The sequence below is a fragment of the Equus caballus genome, unplaced genomic scaffold (genome assembly GCF_041296265.1).
Source record: "Equus caballus isolate H_3958 breed thoroughbred unplaced genomic scaffold, TB-T2T haplotype2-0000440, whole genome shotgun sequence".
NCBI classification, from domain to species: domain Eukaryota; kingdom Metazoa; phylum Chordata; class Mammalia; order Perissodactyla; family Equidae; genus Equus; species Equus caballus.
Window position 1 is genome coordinate 179,835 of NW_027222395.1, and position 9,194 is coordinate 189,028.

General features: G+C 47.7%; 1 long non-coding RNA gene across 3 annotated transcripts in view; it reads left to right on the top strand.

Annotated features, from left to right (window-relative positions):
- Positions 1–9,194, top strand: part of LOC138923048 (uncharacterized) — a 56,067-nt gene that overhangs the window by 32,436 nt on the left and 14,437 nt on the right. For all 3 annotated transcript variants that reach the window (XR_011436150.1, XR_011436151.1, XR_011436149.1), the window contains exon 12: positions 3,981–4,253. This is a non-coding gene — a long non-coding RNA (uncharacterized lncRNA). The remainder of the gene's footprint in view (positions 1–3,980; positions 4,254–9,194) is intronic.

Sequence of the window (9,194 nt, forward strand, 5' to 3'; positions counted from 1 at the left end):
AGGTAAGCAGGGGAAAGTACGGAGTGGCTTGTAGTTCCTGAATAGGTTGAGGCATTAGCATGCTGAGGGCAGAAGCTGAGAGGATAAAGGGAGGAATGTCAGACTGTATTTTTTCAGAACACACAAGTGTTGCTGGTGATAAGTTCTAGGATATGGCCATAACTGAACTGGAATGAAGGTAAAGGACTCTAAGATGAAAAGGAGCAGACAGTGAGAGATCAGATCATTGGATGGTCTATCTGCATGGATGTTGGGGCCTCTGATTGATTCCTTCCCCTTTGAGTTCCTTTCCTGTCCTCCACAGAATTGGCATTTCCTCTAACTCTAACCTTCAGTCCATGGCATGACTCTGGACAAGAAGGCAGAAATGGGGTGGTGAGAGAGAGGGTTGAAGTAGACATCCGTTTTGTTTTTGTTTTTATTTTGACACTCAGCATTCACTCACCTTCTAAAAATAGTCCTTCTTTTGCCCTCTGGGGATCTAACCCCGTTGTCAGTTTCAGTCCATGTGAAGTGGAGCTGTTTATCACTAACGCTCTTACTTTAAAGGAGGGCATTGAAGTCAGGCTTGGCCAAAAAGATTGGTCCATGCTTTTGGCAACAGTGATTGGTCAGGGATGGGCATGTGACCCAACAGGAAACAATAAGGCACAGTGGGACTTTTGAAGGGACTAGTGGGAGAAACAACCCATTTTTAGCTGCGCTTTTAGTTTGGAAGATGTAGCTACGAACTTGCCAGACAGACTTACAAGGTAGCCAGTCCAGAATCTAGAGCAGAGAAATGGATAGAAACTGAAACTTGATGACATCAGCTGAGCCCCAATATGAATCCTCCTGCGTGAGGGCAGCCTTACTCCCAGAGCTTTTTCAGGTGCCTGAGTCAACAGATCCTGTTTTTAAAGTCAGTTGAATTGCGCTTGCCATCATTTACATCCAAAGAATCCCTCACAGCGTAAGGGGGCTCTCCATCCCTGGCTCCCTCTTCTGTGCTAGCACTCTGAATATATATTACCTTCTCTGTCCTTCAGGTCGTGCCGTTCTATAAAAGAGGGTAAAGAAACCTACTTCAAAGCATTGTAAAGTTTAAATGGGATAATATACATAAAAAGCATAAATTTGTTTCACAACATTGAAGTACAATAAGCAGTACTTAATTTTTCTAAATTAAATTAAATCTGGCTCAAAGACCCCATTTTCAAGGGTAGGAAGATATACAATAGTAGTCATTAATGGGAGCTTTTTGCCTATTTAGTTAAGTATTCACCATCAAATATGTAGGTAAGAGCCTGTGATCTTGAGTCCATCTTGGTTGCCCCTGGGATTTTCATTGCCCAAGCCCTTCAGGCCCATTGAAAGGCCAGTGGCTGCACAGCCTCTGTGCTAAGTGTGAGCAATGCCGTGTCTTGCGACAGCTCTCAAGATGATGGGGCTTGATGATTAGTCATCTCAGCATCATCACTTCATCCCTTAAAACATTGTGCTGTCTGCTAGAGGACTTCCACACAGAACCCGTCCACCTAAGGGACTCGTGTCTACATCCTGATTCTCAGGGTCTTGGAGCCACTGCTACCTTTAGGCAACTCTCCTTCTCTCACCCCAGCACTTGTGTCAACCCCTATCTCCTCTCTCCTTGGAGCAGCCAGCTAAAGTCTCCTCCCACATGAGGGTCTGGACAGGACTGTACAACAGGTGTCTCACAACTTCTGCTTGGGTTCAGGAAACATGAAAGCCATTAATAACTCCTGAACCCAGAAGCCCAGAACTTCCTGTAAGACAAATGAGGAAAGGTAACTTTTATTCCTTCTGGAATCCCCTCAGGTGGAGGGTAGAAACAGCATTATCCTGCTTCAAATGAAGGTTGCCTCAAGCTGGGCAAGAATCCCTGCAAAGGAAAATTACCTACTCTTGTCAGCCCAACCCCCTCCCACAGTGAAGCATTGCTAAACTTGCATAATACTCAGTTCCTTCTCTACCTCCTGGCCCCCATAGAAGGAAGGAACAGACCCCGAGTCTCCTGGGAGAGATAGGGAGGCAGCCTCCACAAATCTCTGAGCTTCCACTTGGCCTCCCTAAGGAAGACCAAACGTGTCCTTGTGACCCCAGGAAAATAGCCTAAATTAGGCTCTGATCCAGGGCCAATGGAAGTTCCAGAGGAAAGGCCTCAAGAGGAGCCCCGGGGCCAGCCCCGTGGCCAAGTGGTTAAGTTCGCACGCTCCGCATTGGCGGCCCAGGGTTTCACTGGTTCGGATCCTGGGTGTGGACGTGGCACTGCTCCTCAGGCCACATTGAGGCGGCGTCCCACATGCCACAACTAGAGGGACCCACAACTGAAATATACAACTATGTACTGAGGGGATTTGTGGAGAAAAAAAGAAGGAGAAGATTGGCAACAGTTGTTAGCTCAGGTGCCAATCTTTTAAAAAAAAAAAAAGAGAGAGAAGAGCCCCTTCTCATAGCCTGGGCCCCTTCATTGTGGCTGCAGATTACGGCACAGTTCTGAGTGTTAATCCATGTGAAGGCTGCCTCAAGAAAGCTGATTCCCTTAGGCAGCACCTGGTACCAGAGAAATTCACAGTGCCTGAAGCTGAGATCTGGGGTTCCCATACCCAAGCCACATCAAGGTACCAGTCAATTCATGCATTTTATTCGCCCTGACATTAGGTTTGGAGTGTGGGCTTGAGGGTATAAAAATTCAGGTAACCCATTCCCATCACATTCTATGTCACTGAAAATTCTTCAGGTGCCACAGAGTACCATGTAAATGAGACCCCCACCCCCACCCCCCACACCCCCCAAGCTGCACAGCACTGATCTCTGGGTATAAGCAGCAAGCCCATGAAATCTAGAGAAATTCCTCCTCATCTCTCCAGTCACTGTTCAGCTAATACGTTTTCCTTCTTTTGGTAAGAGTCCTGCTTTCCCATAGGAACTGGAATCTGGGAGAAAGGAAAACAGTACTAGAAGCAGAACAAGAGTGTGGGATCACTCCTGGGTGGTACTGTCACCTCATTTGGACAGTTCACTGCCTAGATGTGCTGAGTGTGCAAATTCTGTCTCGTTGCCTCATCCAGTGTTTCTCTGAATAGAAGCAAATATCTGGGCACCAGGTATGACTTGTCTTGTGACCCCAGCCAGTAAGTCAGCCCTTTTGAGCCACCACCTCTCCCTTGGTTAGAAGCTCTTTGGCAATGGGTTCATGGAAAACATCCCAGAATGGGAGCTACATGCTGAATTCCCTAGTACTGGCTTTGCCATCGATTGTGTGATTCATTCTCTCTGATGTTCAAGCTGTGAGAAGCAAATTTGAAATGATGGATGTGCTATATTAAATATATCAATAAGAGCAGAAGTTAAACCTTGCAAGCTGTAGGGTTTGCTTCCTCGATAAGCCTGGCTATCTCTATGGGAACTGAAGGTTGCTTCTTTAGGCCTATAGTCGGGGAGCTAGAGCAGAGTGGAGATTTGGTGGCGGAGCGAGGATGAGCCGTCTTGCTCCTAATTTTTCCTCCCCTCTAAGTCTGAATACTGGCAGTGGTGAGGCAGGTGGTTCTAAGGGCTCCTTTCACTTTACCGTTCATGATGACCCCACACCGCCTTTACCTCCATGCCACCTTTCCCTGCTTCTTTGGATGCTTCAATCTCTTTGATGTTTTTCTTACCAGACGTTTCTCCGCTTAGCCATTAAACAGCTTTACCTTTGATGACGTGGATATGGATGAGCACAAGGATCCACTTGGTCCCTTTGGTCACTTTTGCTTCAGTGAACTCAGTGGGATGTCCAAGAAGAAACCCTTGTGTTAGGAAGAGTTCTAAGAAGGTTTCAAAGATCCCTTCTTTTGCTAGTCACACCCTTGTATAAACTGCTCCCCTTGAGTGTAAGCTGGACCTCGTGATTTGCTTCTGACTAATAGAATAAGGGAAAGGTGATGGGATATCATTTCCCTCGTTAGTTTACAAGATTGTGACTTCTGTCTTGCTAGCAGACTCTCTCCTGGCTTTGATGAAGCAAGCTGCCATGTTGGAGAGGCCTACATGACAAGGAACTGAAGGTTGCCTCCGGCCAACTCCAGCCAACAGCCATCCAGGAATTGAGGCTCTCAGTCCAACAGGCCTTGAGGAACTGCATCCAGCGAGCAGCTATAGAAGTGAGCGAAGAAGTGTGCATTTCCCCAGTCCAGCCTTCAGCTGAGACCCCAGCCCCAGCTGCCACCTTAATTGCAGCCTTGTGAGAGACCTTGGAGCAGAGAACCCAGGTAGGCCTTGCCTAGATCCCTCACCAACAGAAACTATGAATTAATAAATACTTGGTTTTTTAAGCCACTAACTTTTGGGGTATTTGTTATATAGTAACTAACACACCCCTAAATTACTGTAACCTTGGTGTAAGATGTAGCATGGCTGGGAAGGCAGGCACCAAATGAGAGGACAACCTCCTTGACAACATTCCTGGAGACACTGTCTTCAATCTCGAAGACTATCCCAAGTTCTCTTAGCTGCAGTGGTATCATTGTGCTCCCCCCAGCCCTGATTAGTCTCCAGGAGGTGAGGCCTAGGTAAGGTAATGCTGGGTGGAGTGGATGGCCAGGATGTGGGGTGTTAATCTGTCTGGAAGGGACATTTTGAGCTCGAAGTGACCCTCAGGGATCATGAGGTGTGATGATAAGGTCATTCTTCCCCTCCTCATTTTTTCTTTCCTTTTCCACTCACTCCACCATTCCTTTTTCCCTACTTGTTGTCTCCTTTTGCCCCAAATTCTGGGTGGCTGCCTGACGACCATTCCTACAAATGATAGCCAGGTGATCTCTTGGTCTTGCAATAATTCTACCAAGCTGGGCATCCTGAGGAAGTTTCCCTCGGGAGCGTCTCTGCCCTTTCCTTGAGGTGTCCTCACATGCAGGGAGACCTCATTGTTGAGCTCAGAATGTGCCTTCCAGACAGATTACCACCCCACATATAACAGATTCTTCGGTGGGACCCACCCAGTTCCTGGACCCTGCCCTGGCCACTCCAGTGTCCACAATCGCAAAACCCACCCATACGCACACCTGCACTGACTGCTCACCTGTGAGATACTCAGGAATCAGCAACTTTTTCTAAATGAAGGTAAGTTACCGTTTTCAGGAAAATATTCATATCTCTGGTCCTTTTCAGAGCTGCAAGGTCTCTCCTCCCGTCTGCTCCAGGAAGGGTAGAGGAAGGGGAAGGGTGAACTGCCCCCCATTTTCGTTAGGGTCAGCTGAGGCGTGGGGACGCGGCCCACCACCCAGACCTCCTGAGGGAGAGAAAGGCTCTTAGGAGCAGGTGACATTCATTCCTCACCAAGAGATCCAAGAGCAACATTTCCCCCTGCCACTCACCTCAGGGCCTAAACACCCCCACACTTCCAATTCCAAAACTTTCTGAGGCAACAAGGGGAAATTCTGGCTGTATCCTTCCAGAGGAACGCATCCCACCCTGCAGCTGTGTATAGTTCAGGATAGTGAGGGAGCAGATGGAAAGACAAGTTGAGCCAAGTTCTGGACTTGAAGGGTTCTTCTCATTTTGAGAAGGCCCGGAAGTTTTTAGAGTAAACTTTTTGTACTTTTTATGAAAAAGTAAAGTGTTTTAAGTACAGGACATCTGAGTAAGGTCAAATACAGGACCCAAGATAAGACTGAGAAAGCCACTGTCAGGCCCCCTACAAGGGACTGGTCATCTTGCAGAAACCAAATGAGGAAATCAGTCAGAGCTGACTTCCCTCCTTCCTTTCCCTGAGCATAAGCGCTGGGAACCCCAAACCCACTCCCCCAAAGCACCACACAGAGAACACTACTCTCTCCTAGCAGAAACATTTATTGAGGACGATCAGTATCCTTGGTTGTGCTAACCATGGTTCTCATCAGAGGATGTGTTCTCGTGAAAACTGCAATGCTTTCTCAACAAGGACTGAATGATTTCTTTGGGGACATTTTTCCTCCCTGGAAGTGTTGGAGAAGCATTTCCTGTTTGAATAGAAGAGTCAGATCTCTGAACACAGTGCTTTCATTAGAGGTGAGGGTGGCCGGAGGGACGTGGCATACATCATGCATGCAGGTGGGTCTTGGATGGGGCACAGACTCCCTTTAGGGTGGGGAAGGGGGTTGACTCTGGCATAAATGCTGGTCCTTGAAGGCCACAACTTTCCAGGGCTGTCTGATCCTATCTCTTTTCTGTCTAACCCTTGTACGAAAACTCTTGTCAGGAGGGACAGCATCTTGGCTGCAGGATGTGGTCCTTGCCCATTCCCCTGGCTGTGGGTCAGAGAGAGCCCCGTAGTTGGAGGGATGTCCCTCGTCAGGCTCTACCTGGGCCTGCAGTTCCCCCTTCTGCTGACCTAACTCTGCAGCCTCAGGTTCGTATCTCCATGCCGGTTTCTCCTCTAGGATCTTCCCGATGGCTGCCATGAGCTCATGAGCTTCAGGAGGCCCACAGCTCACGAGAGCTGCACTTTGAGCTGGGTCTCGGAGCGGTGCAAAGGTTGACGTGAACTTGGCTTTTTGCTGGAGACTTTCCTGCCCTGTGATTTTTTTCTTGGAATTAATCCACTGAAAAAACTGCCTCATTTTTTTTCTGAAGTAACTTTCAGGAGGAAACTGTTCATTCTGTGACAGATACGGGAAAGTGCCCTCTAATTCTCTGTCCTCAATAGAGTGGCTCTTCTTTCTGGCTTTAGACGTCCCAACTCCTGAATCCTCGCTTCCACATTCTCCTGCTCTGGAGTCCAGAGGTCTCACTGTCTTTGCAGCTGGTGGGAAATTCCTATCCTGGCATTTCCATGAGACATGCTTAGAGGCCCAGGGTTCCCGCCAATCCCCATTGTCCTCCAAGTGGACTTGCAGCACCTGGGAAGCTCCCATGTCCCCACTGGAGACGCTCTGGGACTGAGTCAGTGAGGAGTCGGAAGGCAAGCTATCTGAAGTAAGGGATATGTCAGCGGGAGAGCCTTTAGGCTGGCTATGTTCCCTGCTCTTCAATTGAAACTTCAACTCGGTAAGGAGCTGTTTTTTAATGTCTGATGGCTTGGAATCTTGGGGAACTGGTATTTTTGGTGAGGGACATTGACTGGTCAGGGTAGTTTCTACTTTGCTCACATTGATATTTACCATTTGGGAGCTTCCCAACTTGTTGGTTGTCAAGATGTCACAAGATTGTGATGTAAGAACGCACAGCTCCTCAGCCTTGAATATCTCCCTGAAGTTCATGGTGGACGTGGAAAAATGTTTTCAATTCTTCTCCACCATCTTTTGGCCCTGAATCATGTCCTCTCTATCACTGGAACTCACATTCTCATCCCTTGGCATATGTCCAGCCCCAGCTTGCCTTGTGGGCACCTCTCGGCTGCATCTGTTATTGTCTAGTGCAGTCTTACTCTGACTCACTTTGTCTATAAAGCTGTGTGTGAGGATCTCTGAAGTCTGTCTGCCATGCTCGATTGACTGGATGTCCTTGGCAAGCTCCTGGTCGCTATCAGAGTGGGATGGTTTTAGGGCCCCCTGTCCTTCGTTGCCCGCAGATGAGGTAGCAGGGAGTGGAAGATCCAGGATGGGGACTGAATTCGTTGTTTGCACCTTATTTCCCTGAAAACTTTTAGAGCTTCCCTCAAGGGGCTTGGAAACCTCAAATTCCTTTCCCTTACTTGGAGTCTTATTTCGTTTGTCACCTATGTCTTGACCCCCTCTTATTACTTACAGAACAATCATTTTATTCTATTTTTCCCTTTTTCTCCTCCCTTCCATTTTTAAAATCATGTTGTTTTTAGAAAACAAAATTGGTATTTTATTTTTCCACCCTTGTAACCATCTTTATTTTACTTAGACATCTACAACTTAATGTATTTCACGCTCACCATCATAATGCTTTTTGAATTTTGCCCCAGTTGACACTCAGCCAATTTTTGAGTCCCAGTCTGTCTAAGTGGAGTTGCCTTTCCTCCAAACCCCTATTGTAAGGGTGGGTATGTGTGCAGTCCATGGTGAGACCCCCATATATCTGTAACCTGGTGCATAGTCTGGGACTCACCTCTGGTTCATGAGCTGCAGATGTTCTGGGGGAGACCAACCATGGCTCCACCAAGGCCGTGAATATCAGAGGCGGCACTTCCATCCTGATAGGTGAACTGTACACATTAAGGGCAAGATCTTGTATATTCCTATTAAGCATAGATGGACGGAAGGCAGCAAGATCACCTTCCCAAAGAGGGGGATGCCATGCCTGATGACCTCCCTGCAGATAGTGTTTAGTATTCAAAGAACAGCCCAGTGCCTTTTTGGAATAAGGCATCAGTGTGCTGTGCAGTGCCTGGATCAGCCTCAAGGTGGTGATGCCTGGATCAGATTGAGGAGGGGGCGGGGGGAACAGGACAGGGTCACCATATGGATGATGATGTGGCATAAAGCTTTGTTCTACCAGCAAGGTCCTTCTTTCCCCTCTTCATTTTTTCTTTCCTCCTGGCTTACTCCAAGTCATCTTTTCCTTACTCTCAGCTTTATTTTATCCTGGGAGGTAGGTGGCTACTTGGTCAACATTGTTACTACTGGCAGCTGAGTGATGCTTTTGCTCTGCAACAAAATATCATTTGGCAGTCTGAAGAAATACCTACAGAGGGGAACCACTTCCCCCAGGTGCCTTTCCAGTAGGGAAACCTCAGTGTAAAGTTTAAAGTATTCTTCCCTAACACATTAATATGACTCACATGACAGATTCTTAAGGCGTGTCTGTGCTGTTGCTAGCCCCTCCCCCACCAGCCCAGGATCCACTGCAGCAATACCCTCCCCCACCCCCCAAATCCCATTTAGGGTTCACCCCCTGTGGGGTCCTCTGGTCACTGACCTCTAAATCATGATGAAGCCACTGTTTTTTCTTCATTGTTGTTTTATGAATTGCATACCTATTCTTGGCCCTCTTCGGATAGAGAACACCTGTCTTCCCTACTCTCTGAAGGATGTAAAACATTCAGTGAGCGGAAGGTGTGGGCTGCTCTACACTTTCGTTAAGGCTAAGCGAAGAGGCAGGAGGCAGAGCCCACCTCCTCAAACTTCATCAGGGAGGAAATGGGCTTTTGGGGGCACGTGATATCGCTTTGTCAACAAGAGCTGCAGAGCACTGGTGACCTTTCAGAAGCCAGAGGAAGCAATCAGTAAGAGCTGAACTCACTCCTCCTTTTCCCTAAGCACAAG